The following is an 11,738-nucleotide window of genomic DNA, read 5'->3' on the forward strand; positions in this document are numbered from 1 at the left end:
CTTACAAAAAAAATAATTTGTGGGGGGGGGGGGAATTATCAAAAAATAAATAAAACTTGAAGTTGTATGATTTTAATTTGTAACTGAATAATTTGAGAGGTTTGAATCTAAAATTATCGAACACTTTCCATTCAAAAATTCAGATGACATATTTAAATAGCTTTAAATTTGAAATTATTCAGTATATTCTGAAGACTACAAATTTAAAATGTCTAAATTATTAAGGCTTTAAATATTTTTTAAATTGCTGTTCTGGAAACTAAATAGCACTTATTCTTTTATTAAGAAATCACAAACAAAATGGTTTAAAAAAAAGTTTTTAAAAGAGTTTTAAAAACCTTAAAAAAGGTCAGAGGTTTTAATAGTTCAACATATGTGATAGAATCTCTTTAAATATGAAATTAGTCTATACTTCTTCATGCTTGAGCTAAAATTATTCCATTTTATAGTTATAAATTACAGTCGTGAAAAACCAATAAAATATTTTAATTAATTTACATATAAAACAAAAAACCTTTGTATAATTCAATATAAATGCAGCTGCAAAAATTTAATTTTTAATGCGTTGAATTCAAAGTATAGTTTAAAAAGAAAACTGAAAGCAAGGGATCGACTTTCAAAAGAAGCGAAAGAAAGTGACTCGCTGGATTGTAAATAAACATGGAAAATGGTGTATTTTCGCATTTTTAAATTTTAAATTCAAACTTTTTCGCCTTTTAACAATTTCGAAAAATTTCGAAAAAATTCTGAAAATTCAAACAATAAGGCTGTATTCTGAAAATGAAGCAATTTTAACGTTAAAATTCAAGTTCCTAAACTGAAGGCCTAAAAATTTGCAAATCTTACAATTGGTGTTATGTAAATTATATTGGTATCTTAAAAGAGTATAAATATCTTAAATTAGTTTTTACATTTTCTGCAGTTTACGTTTTTTACATACCTACATGTCAAAAAAGCCTACCCAATTTTTTCAAATTTTAATCAAAATTAAACAAAATAAAATTTCCGACTCGGTAAAACTCTCTGTCCCAAAAAATACAATTCCAAAACTAATAAAATTCCTGAACAGTTTGAACGAATTTGAAAATTCCCAAATAATAAGACTCCCCAAATAAAATTGTTTCTTAATCAATATTAATTATTTATTAAAACTACGATAATAAAATATTGTTATCAAATAAATTTTTGCTTAATATTTGAAGTGTTAAAAATTATTGTTTGAATTTAAAATTAAAATTATACAAAAAATTTTACCGACAAATTAATGTATAAAAAAACGTATTTTTTAATTAACATTTCGATTTTTCAGAAGAACTTTTGTGATTTAAAAAATACTATATACATTTTAAACCAAAATATCTTATCCAGAAATATATTTTGTTTTAATTATTATTTTAAATTTAAACAATAATGTTTAAATACTTCAAACATTTAAAAAGTTGTTTCTTTGGTATAAATATTTGATTATTTCAGTAAAAAAAAAAAATTGTCAAAGAAAAATGCTTTCAGCACTTGTTTATCTTGAAATGTCTTTCCATAATACTTTTTTTTTAATTTAAAATATGATTTTTCGAGAACATTTTTTTATAATTAAAAAAAGATTGTACTAAAAACCTGGATCAAGCTTCAGATCTGAAAAAATTCAGCGATACATACATGTCAAACTTTTTTAACCTCAAAAAATTTTTCTACTGCCTTACCGTCATATTTTACGAAGAATGAGAAAACAAGAATTCGACTTCGTAGTACGATGAGGGCAGCACCTCGATAGGGCAGAAAATGTGATGTCCTATATATATAATTCCCCACTCCGACGCCCCGTACCGCATCTACGTTTATAATATCTTTCGTCCATGCTATATACGTGAAATTACCCACTCTGATCTTCTCTACTGACATTGTCAAACTGGAAAAATTCCGCCCTGTTTGACCGCTCAAGTAGAACCGTCTATCATCATTTCAGTTCGTAAACTGGCCTGAGTAATTGGGGGCGCTTTATCTTAGTTCGCAAAAACCTCAGGTAATAGGTGGCGCTGGCGAAAATCGTTCGAAATTAAATACTTGGGATCGCCTATCTCCCACCTCATCTCTGCTTCCGTTCCAAATCAAGATACTATACCCAAATTTACTACAGCTTTGCGCTTCGATATGCGAATAGTGCTTGTTACATCTTGAAGTGGTTAGGGACCCCATAGTGAGTGATGCGCCAAACAGGCAGCTGAGTGCGGATTGGTCGAGCGAGAAGAGAGCGACACTTTCGGTCCAACAGCAGATACTGTACAGTTATTAAAATTTGCTATAGCTTCACGCTTCGGTACTTTCGATATGCTTAGTGTTTGTTGCCGTTTAAGCACATGGCGCCGTCTACTGCTAGCTCCAACTTCCGTTCCAGCTCCCCCTCCAGATAGCCTTTGGCGCGTCCCTCACTACAGGGTCCCTAGCTGACACTAGCTAGTGATTTAACGCAATCTGCAAAACGCAACGAGTTCGGAACTCATGAAACGCCACCCTATGGTTGGCGTCCTATGAGGACAGAAGACTTCGGCGTAAAGCAGAAACTCATGAGAGTGAAAGAGACAAATAGATCTTTCTTTCTCTTTCACTCTCATCAATTTCTACTGTACGGCGACGTATTCTGTCCTCATGGAACTGCACCTTAAGGTTACCTTTTTACGGAGACCTGTTTTGAATTAACCCTACCGAAAAGAATCTTTGAGTATATACTAAAAATTTTGTAGGTCAAAGAATCTCAAAGAAATTCTCCGCAGGCACTCAGGTAGATATTTTTAAAGGTCCAAGAAGCTCGTTTAAATGGTCTGAAAGCTTTAAAATATTCTTTCTGAAATTGAAATACGAATTCGATCATAAATAACAAGTAGAGAGGCTATCTCAATAGAGTAGCCGACACTCAAGGGTCCTTTGTTAAGCTATCGGATTAAAATTTAGAAGTAGATTTTTTTTTAATTTTATAGTTAACAGCCTAAAACATAATAATTCGGAATCTATGGGTTTCGATGACTTCAATTATCTTTTTTTTTAATGCTTAAAATTGTAATTAATAGAACCTTTCTCGTAAATGGAATGAGATACGCCAAAAAAGACAACTTTTTTGAATTCAACTAGATAATTGTATATCCGTATATAAGTTATAACTATACATACGTATAATGAGAAAATTCATCAATTAAAAAAAAGTGTTAATAATTTGAAGAGAAACTTAAAAAGGGAGAGCGGGTTAACCACGTCCAACTACTGTAAATAACTCTGCCCGGTACGTGACGAATACAAAAGGAACATTATATTACCGTCGCACCACTCTTAAAACGACCACTAAAAGGATCTTGAAAAGGACCCAAATCTCTCAAACTATCTCCGAGACTATTTTGTTTCAAATCGACTTTGTTTATAGGCTCAAATGGGCCAAGCTATTTCGCTAATGAAAACTCAGAGATTTGTTTCGGTAGGGAATCGTTGAATTAATTTGACACATCGAGTTCGTATCTAGGATATCAACTAATAAAATTAGCCTTAAATCAACAAAGTAGCTAGAAATGAATCCTATGAAAAATATTAATTCCACGATTAATTCAGAACAGGCCTCCGTGAAAAGGGACCCTTAGTTTGGCAGTAAATCTACAGTTGGGCGCTTTCATACGATTTCATATCAACAGATTGCATGCAGAAAGTTTGCAACAGTGAAAAAGATAGAGAACAGAACAGACAGTTACCATCTCTTTCACTCTTGGGCACTTTCTGCGTCGTGCAATTTGCTAATCGGCAATCGTGTGAAAGCGCCTTTGCCGCAGTCAGAGAAACGAGCCGATCTTTTGCACACCTTCACCCCATACTTTTTACCCAAAGTCCAAGTAACCGTGTGCGCGTGCGGCTTCCAACTCGAAATTAGTTATCTGCTCGTGCCATTATTTCTTGACTTGAGAAAGGTTATAAACATAAAAAATCCGCTTCTAACAGAGTTTTATTTTAAATTTCGTCATATTTGATTGACAAGGTATAATTTTTTGTTCTTATATGATGTCAAATTCATGGCAATACTAATCAGTTATTAATTATTAATAAAAATTAATATAACAGCAAGCTTAAAATTCTACATTTTTGTCCATTATATCACGTAAATTTAGATGGTTGAGTTAAAATTTAATACTATCGAGCTCATTTTCACTTTCAACAAAATAGTTTAATTTTCAACCAGTTTCTAAACAGTTGAATTTAACAACAACAAAAAAGGAAAAAAATGTTTTGCTACCAGACGAATTTTTTTGAATACATAAATTGTCAACAAAGGAGATTAAATTTTAACCGAGAAAATTAGTGTTTTTGGCCAAAAAGACAACTCTTTAAAAGAACACATGAATTTTTTACCAGAAAAAACAAATATTCAACAATAAATGAAATAATAAAATTTTCAGCGAAAGAAATGAACTTTTAACAAAAAGGGTGATTCCTCAAGTAAAACAATTGTTTTGAACAAAGTAATTGAACTTTAGACCAAATAGTTCAATTTTCTAAAAAAGCTGTTTAATTTTCGAGAACAAATTAAGAATTTTCTACAGAAAAGGTGAATTTTCAAACGAAAAATATGAATTCTCAACAAAAAAGTTAGCTTTCAACCGAAACAGGTTAATTTTTAAATGGATGGTTCCTTTTGATACAAAAAAATATTAAATTCATATAAAAAAATATTTAATTGTCGCCAAAATTTGAATAAATAGTCAGTTGAGCAAATTAATTTTTAACATAAAAAGAAATGGATATTCAACAGAATAGTTAAATTTTCGACGACAAAAAATTTATTTTTAACTAAAATAATGAAGAAGGTACGAATATTTGTCAGGACAGATGAATTTTCAATAAAAGCAGTTAATTTTCAATGAGAGAATTGCATTTTTGTACATCAAACACAATTTCAATTCTATTTTTTCTGGAACTAATGGATCATGGATCTCCCTGATGGGATTTCGTAGGAATGTAGAGTATTGGAAATGGTGGTCTACCATTCTGCCACATAGGTACACGTAGGTACGACTTTAAAGATGTATTTTCATTTTTGCACACAAGTGTTTTAACGATTGTTTTCTCAAGTTAGAAATAATGATTGAAATACTAAAAACAAATCTTCGTTAAAAAAAAAATTGGTTTTAGATAGAATTTCCACCCCATAAAGTGAAAAATCACATTTTTGTCAAAAAAGTTTTTTAAACAAAAAAACATTTATTTCACTATTTCAGGTAAATTTAAATGTTGGTAAGCTTAAATAAACTTTAACTAATGTATTTAGCAACAAATTGTATCCAGATTATGCAAAGAATACGATAAATAGACGATTGGAATTGAAATACGATTTTTAACTTAACTTTGGAGTAGATTTTTAGATAGTAAATATTTCATGTATAAATTATTACAAATTTGTTTTGAGTGAATTTATGCTTCAAAATGAGTCCACTTAAGTTTATAATCTGTTGAAAATTACAATAAATAGTACAATAATTGCTTTTTCTTAGAAAAATATTTGAGTCAAAAAATGTGTTTTTTCACTGTATAAGATGTAGATTCCATATAAAGTCCTTTGTTTCCAATAAACGCTTATTTGCACTATGCAATCAATATTTTTAATTTAAAAAAATCGTTAAAGCATTTTTATGCACAGATTAAAATGCATCTTACAATCTTACTTACTCTTTCTAGTTCGGATTTTTGTTACCATGTGGCGTATCGCAGTTTCACCATTCCCAATACTTTGTTGGAGCATTTGCACTGAAACTTTATTTTTCCAGAATTCTTCTTTTTTCTGAATCCATTTTTGATCGAAAATGAACATACGCGACATAAAAAATGAGGATATTGGAGCAGACACCTAATTTCGAGCTGGACGCTGAACTGAGAGTTGCACATGGTGTACGTGCGAGAAAACGGGTGCCTGGGATTTATGAATAGGGGGTGAAGGTTAGTAAAAGATCTTGTCCATCAGAACCACGCAGTAATAACAAAGATCTTAGGTCCTAGACACGGCATGGGTGAGTAGTGGGGACGGCCGATATATATATCTAACTACATTTTCGACTATATCAAGGTGCTGCCCTCTTCAACTTTTCACCGTTTCTATGGCAACCGCGTCCTCCTAGCACGTTAGCGGGCGTGTGGGGCCGGGGCGCACGCCAATTAACTATATAGCAACTATAGCAATATTTGCTATAGTTGAGTCGGCCGGCTGGCTCTGTACGGCCTGTACGCTAAAAATCTTATGAACACGGAATTACCTGATTATATTCAAATTGAAGAGAGACTAAAAATATTCTATTTATTATTATTTTTAAATTTCGAGACAATAAATAAATGTAAAAAATTCTTTTCGTACTTTAGAATTTTAGTGAAATTTCTAAAAATATTTTTAAAAACTAAACTTAAAATTTGAATGAAATTTATACAAATTAAAAAAATTGAATAAAATTTAGGTAAGTTCCAAATTAAATCAAATTTATTTGAACTGAAAATTTGAATAAAATTTAGCTAAATTCAACATTTAGATGAAATTTAGGTGAATTTAAGAATTAAATAAAGTTTAGTTAAGTTAAACTAATTTCTCGTCTGGTTTCTTTTCAAACAGAAATTTTCTAGATACTAAGTGAATAAGTTTTAAAACAATTCTATTCGTACTTTAAGATTTATTTTGCTGCAATTTTAAAAAATATTTTGTAAAACTAAATTTAAAGATTGAATACAATTTTGATCATTTCAAAAAGTGAATACATTTTAGTTAAATTCAAAATTTAAGTATAATTTAGTTGAATTTAAGTAAATTTCAGTTAAAATTGTAGATGCTGAATGGTGTTAAATGGTGTTAAATTTAAGTATAATTTAGTTAATTAAAAATGAAAATGCCGTTAAACTTTATATTTGATTGAATTAAATACAGACATATGTGGGTAGGTTGTGGATTCAACAATGGAGAGCATTCAAATAAGCTGGAGAAATTGAAAAAAATTCCCTTATTTTTATAATAATTAGTTAAATTGTACAAAAAAAGAACTCAGGAAAGTAATCAGGACTTATAGTTCTAAAGTTTTTGGTTTGAAACTTTTCAGAAGTCGACAATGTCAAAATATAAAAGGAAGCGTTAAAACTTCAGCATAACTATTTTGCATGGAAATACTTTATTATTCCACAATTTTGTTTCAAATTAGAAGTATGTTAGCAATTTAATAATTATTCTATTCAAAATTATTCAGTTTCGAAAATTGGATTATAACTTCAAAGTCTTTGAAATTAAAAGGTTTTAAATGAGAGAAACATGACATAAAAACAATTAAAATTACAATGTAATTATTTACTTTTAGAAGCGTAAAAATAAGATAATAATTATTAAAAGAAACTAGTTTATAAATTTAAAATTCAAAATCTCAGTATTTTAAAATTTTCGGATATTCTTCGAGTATAACCTGTCAATTCAAATTATGTAATTTCAAACATTTTAAATTAAATCACTTATGATTCGCCAATACATTTTTTTCAGCTTTAGGATATGAATAATTTAAAGCTGCAATAAGCAGATTATTCGATGTCAAACCTCGTCAAAAATTGGAATAAATGTAAAGTCTTTGAAATCGAAAACTTTTTATAAGGAGAGGAATTTTAAATTTAACGATTTTAATATATTTTCAATTTAAAACATTCAAATTGAGTAATTTTATGAACATAAATTTCAAGAATTGTATTATTTGACATTTTTTCATAGTGTTGATAAATTAAAAATGCAAGCATTAATATTTTTTCAAATTTGGAATATGCCTAAAGTATAATCTGATAAATTTATCTTATTTAATTTTGAAAGTTTTGAATTGAAAATTGAAATGCAGAATTCTTAATGTTTGTATTTGGGTATTATCAGATTTTGGAGGCCATTAATTTAAGCCTAATCAAATTAAAAGACTTACAGTTGTCAATTTTACGATATTAAACCCTTTTATTCAAAACCAAATTAAATGTAAATGTTAAAATTTTTAATTGTTTAAGATTTGATTCTTAAATTCAGAATTTTTTCAATGCTTCACATTTTTAATTTTACACTTAAAGTGGAAGCTTCTAATGTGTCCCCTAAGGGTTTACATTTTTCTTACACCTTCTTTATTCCTTTACACACCCTCCATACACTTACTTGGTGGTGGAAGGGGGACCTACAGTTTAAGGTGGGTTCCGAACCACCAAGAGCAACAGCCTTAAGTACTTAGAGAAAACCTTTTTCTCTAGAGGTACCGGTCCCACGACTCTCCGGAGATGAACAGTTGTTTAAGTTTCCCTTGCTAGGCTAGTGTTCACCGCATGGGCCACCGAGACTCTTCCAGAGTGCGAGGCGGGAATCGAATCCGCAAGCCGAAGGAGTGGGTCCAAAGCCTACGCTTTAGCCCCCACGACCATCGTCCCACTCTAATTTTACACTTTCAAACCTTTTTTTTAAATTCAAATCATCGAGAAAAAAATATTACATTTTAGTAGACACGACTTTTTTTTACGTATAAAAAATTAATTTAGGAAATACCCCGTGCGCCAAGGTGCACAATCCGTCGAGAGAGAAAAATGGGTTAAGCCAAATCTGCTGCTTGCGTGAAGAAACTCACTATCTTCGTTTTTACGTGAGTCTTCTTTACGTATACGCTGTAACGCGAAAATGACCCTCACGTCTAACTTTAGAGAGTAACTTTTTCTCCAAGACGGCAGAAATAATCACGGCTTATCATATTAAAAAAAATTATTTGATAACAAAATTTTGTCACTTACTTATTACATGAAAAAATTTGTTCTTGTTTACAAGATTTAAGAAGTAAGAAAAAAATCTTGACTGGAATATATTGATTTTTGAAGAACAAGAAGCTTTAAGCTTATAACGCTAGGCGTAAATAATTTAAAAATATCTTCCTTTTTAATTTTATAGACTCAATATTAAAATGGAAGTTTTAATATTGGCAGAAATAAATATTCACTTTAACTTCAAGTATCTAGATGACAGTTTTGACTTGTCATGTTCATTGTAATTTTTACATTATGTCTAATTGTCTACTGTGTTATGAATTGCAGTTAGAAAAAATATGAAAATATGAAATTCCTTCCAAATTTATTTTTAATCATGCAAGAAAGAAACATTGCTAATATTTTTTTCAAATAAAAACGTGGGGTTTTTTGCATGCTAGTTGTTATTTTTGCTTAAAAAAAGCCTTTTTTGTCAATGAGGTAATTAATTTATAATGCATAAGGCTTTAAAATCTTATAAAAGAAACTGAAAGTTGATCAAATATTTAAATTATTAGAAAATAAATTTATTTACGAACAAATTTAAAAAAGCAAGTTTTTTTTATTAAAGGAAAGAATTCAAAATAATTATTTTAGCAAAATACAAAAATTTTAATAGAATTAAATATACAAACAGTTAAACAAGAAAATGCAAACAAAAGCTTAATCGACCAGCTAGAAAGTATAGTTTTCTAAACATGACCGGTGGAGAAAATTTTTAAGTTTCAACTTATTTTTCTCAACAAATAAAAAAAAATAGAGAAATAAAGGAAATAGTGAAAGGAAACTAAATAAAAAACTAAGGAAACTTATATATTTATTAAAAATAAAATAAAATAAAAACGACGCCGAATTCTTATAACAAAATATCGACTATTAAAGTACATAATAGTTCTGTGAATTTATAGCATTGGTTTATATTATTTTTCATGATTGCGGTTTAAAAAATGTAATTAGCTCAGATATTAAAACAACAAAAAAATGAAAATTATAGCAATTTTTATTTCAAGTTCTAGTATTAAATGCTAATGAAAAAAAATTAAGCAAACTTACATTTTTTCTTAAAGTTAGATTTCTGGAGTAGGAAAATGACATTTTGTAAGATTGAGTTACTTCTTATTTCAATTTGAAAAAATGGTTCATATTTATAATATGGCCTTAGCTAAGCTGTAGAAGCAATCCGTAATTTTCTTTGACTTTCGAAAATGCTTCTCACACTTTACAGCTGTTAAAATACTCATATACTACTAAATTCACAAATATTTAAAAAATGCAATATATCAGAAGATATTTGTGTAGTTCTATAAGGAAATTTAGGAATAAAATATTTTATAAGTTTTTATGAGGAAATTTATTTTCAGAATTTTTATTTCTTTAACCAGAAAAAATTAGTAAGGACATATTCAATCGCAATTCTAGTTCATGTAACCAGACAGTTTTTTTAGTTTATTTAAATTTAAATAAAACTTAACTGTATCTTCAAATTCACTTTTCTACTAATTTCCAAAAAAATTATAACTTAAATAAAAAATAAACTTTTTAATTCAAAGTTGTTATTACTATTTTATACTAACATCTTTGCTACATTTTGTGCATAATTTTCATTTTAAAAATTCTTTAGTGTTTTCGAATTCCTTCAAGACCTTTTCTACTCAATTAAAATTATTTTTCCATTCACCCATAAAGTAAAATTTGATTATTACCAGTTTGGATTTCAAATGTACTATAATTTAGCGCGACCGAATATATGGTTGCCTGTCGCGCCTCTATAAGTATCTGGCCAAACTAAAAGCAATATATATATATATGCAAGACCACAAACTTGCCTACCGCGGTAACTACCGGTATGTGGAGCAACTCATCTCACGCCGTATCTAGGACCTAATATCTTTGGTAATAATAAGGAGACCGATCTCCGTACATACGTTCTGACCAGCCTCATGCATCGACCCCACTTTTCTGTTTTCTTACGATCCGGAGGGGAATTGTCAGTTAAATTAATCCAACAGATGGCGCCACAAAAAGTAGGTCTGTCTTTTTCATTGAATTGCATTAAGAAAAAGCAAAAATAATAAAAAACTATATGCTATTTGCAAATAAAGAAAAGAGAATAGATGAAAAAATAAGTCTAACTATTACTAATTATTTAAAAAAAGAAAAAGTTATGAAAATATGTAGTTTAATATGAATAAAATTTAATTTTGAGATACATTTTGAAAGCAGTTCGAACTTTATATTTTTGTGATTTATTTTGCTCATATTATTGATTTCATTATTTGTTCAAGTTAAAAAAATTATTTTTTATCAAAATTATTAATGTAGCTAATGAAAAAATTAATAATATTAAAGACCTAATGACAATAATATTTAGAACATATACATGATCAATAGAATTAATAAAAAATGTATGTCGTATATTATATATTGACGGAATAATTTGGCCACAAGTTAATGAAAAGACTAATAAATGAGAAAGTGGATTTAATATTATTTAATATAATGTATATATTTATTTTAATTGAACCGAATATCATAAATACATTTATACAGTGCAATCATTTATTTGTTGCTTAATCTTGAAAGCTTTTTTCTCGCTGCATTCAACCCCTAATAATTTTATTGACAAATTTATATTTAAAGGAGATTTTGAATTAAATAGTTAATTATATAATTGCAAACCTCATTTCTAAAATAAACAGACTATAAACTATTAAATTCTATAAACAATTGTACCGTACTCATGACGGAGTGTAGGAGGAAATTCACTTTTTTCGTTCAGCTTGACGCTCCGAACTTTTGTCTTCTCTATTTGTTTATTAATAATTTTTCTACTCAAAGCATAGAAAAACTGAAATTTTGTACTTAACAATTTTTTACGCTTTGATAACTGATCAGGAAAACTTTATATTATCTAAAATTAATGTTTCGGGACTCGTAAA

The sequence above is a fragment of the Belonocnema kinseyi genome, chromosome 6 (genome assembly GCF_010883055.1).
Source record: "Belonocnema kinseyi isolate 2016_QV_RU_SX_M_011 chromosome 6, B_treatae_v1, whole genome shotgun sequence".
NCBI lineage: Eukaryota > Metazoa > Arthropoda > Insecta > Hymenoptera > Cynipidae > Belonocnema > Belonocnema kinseyi.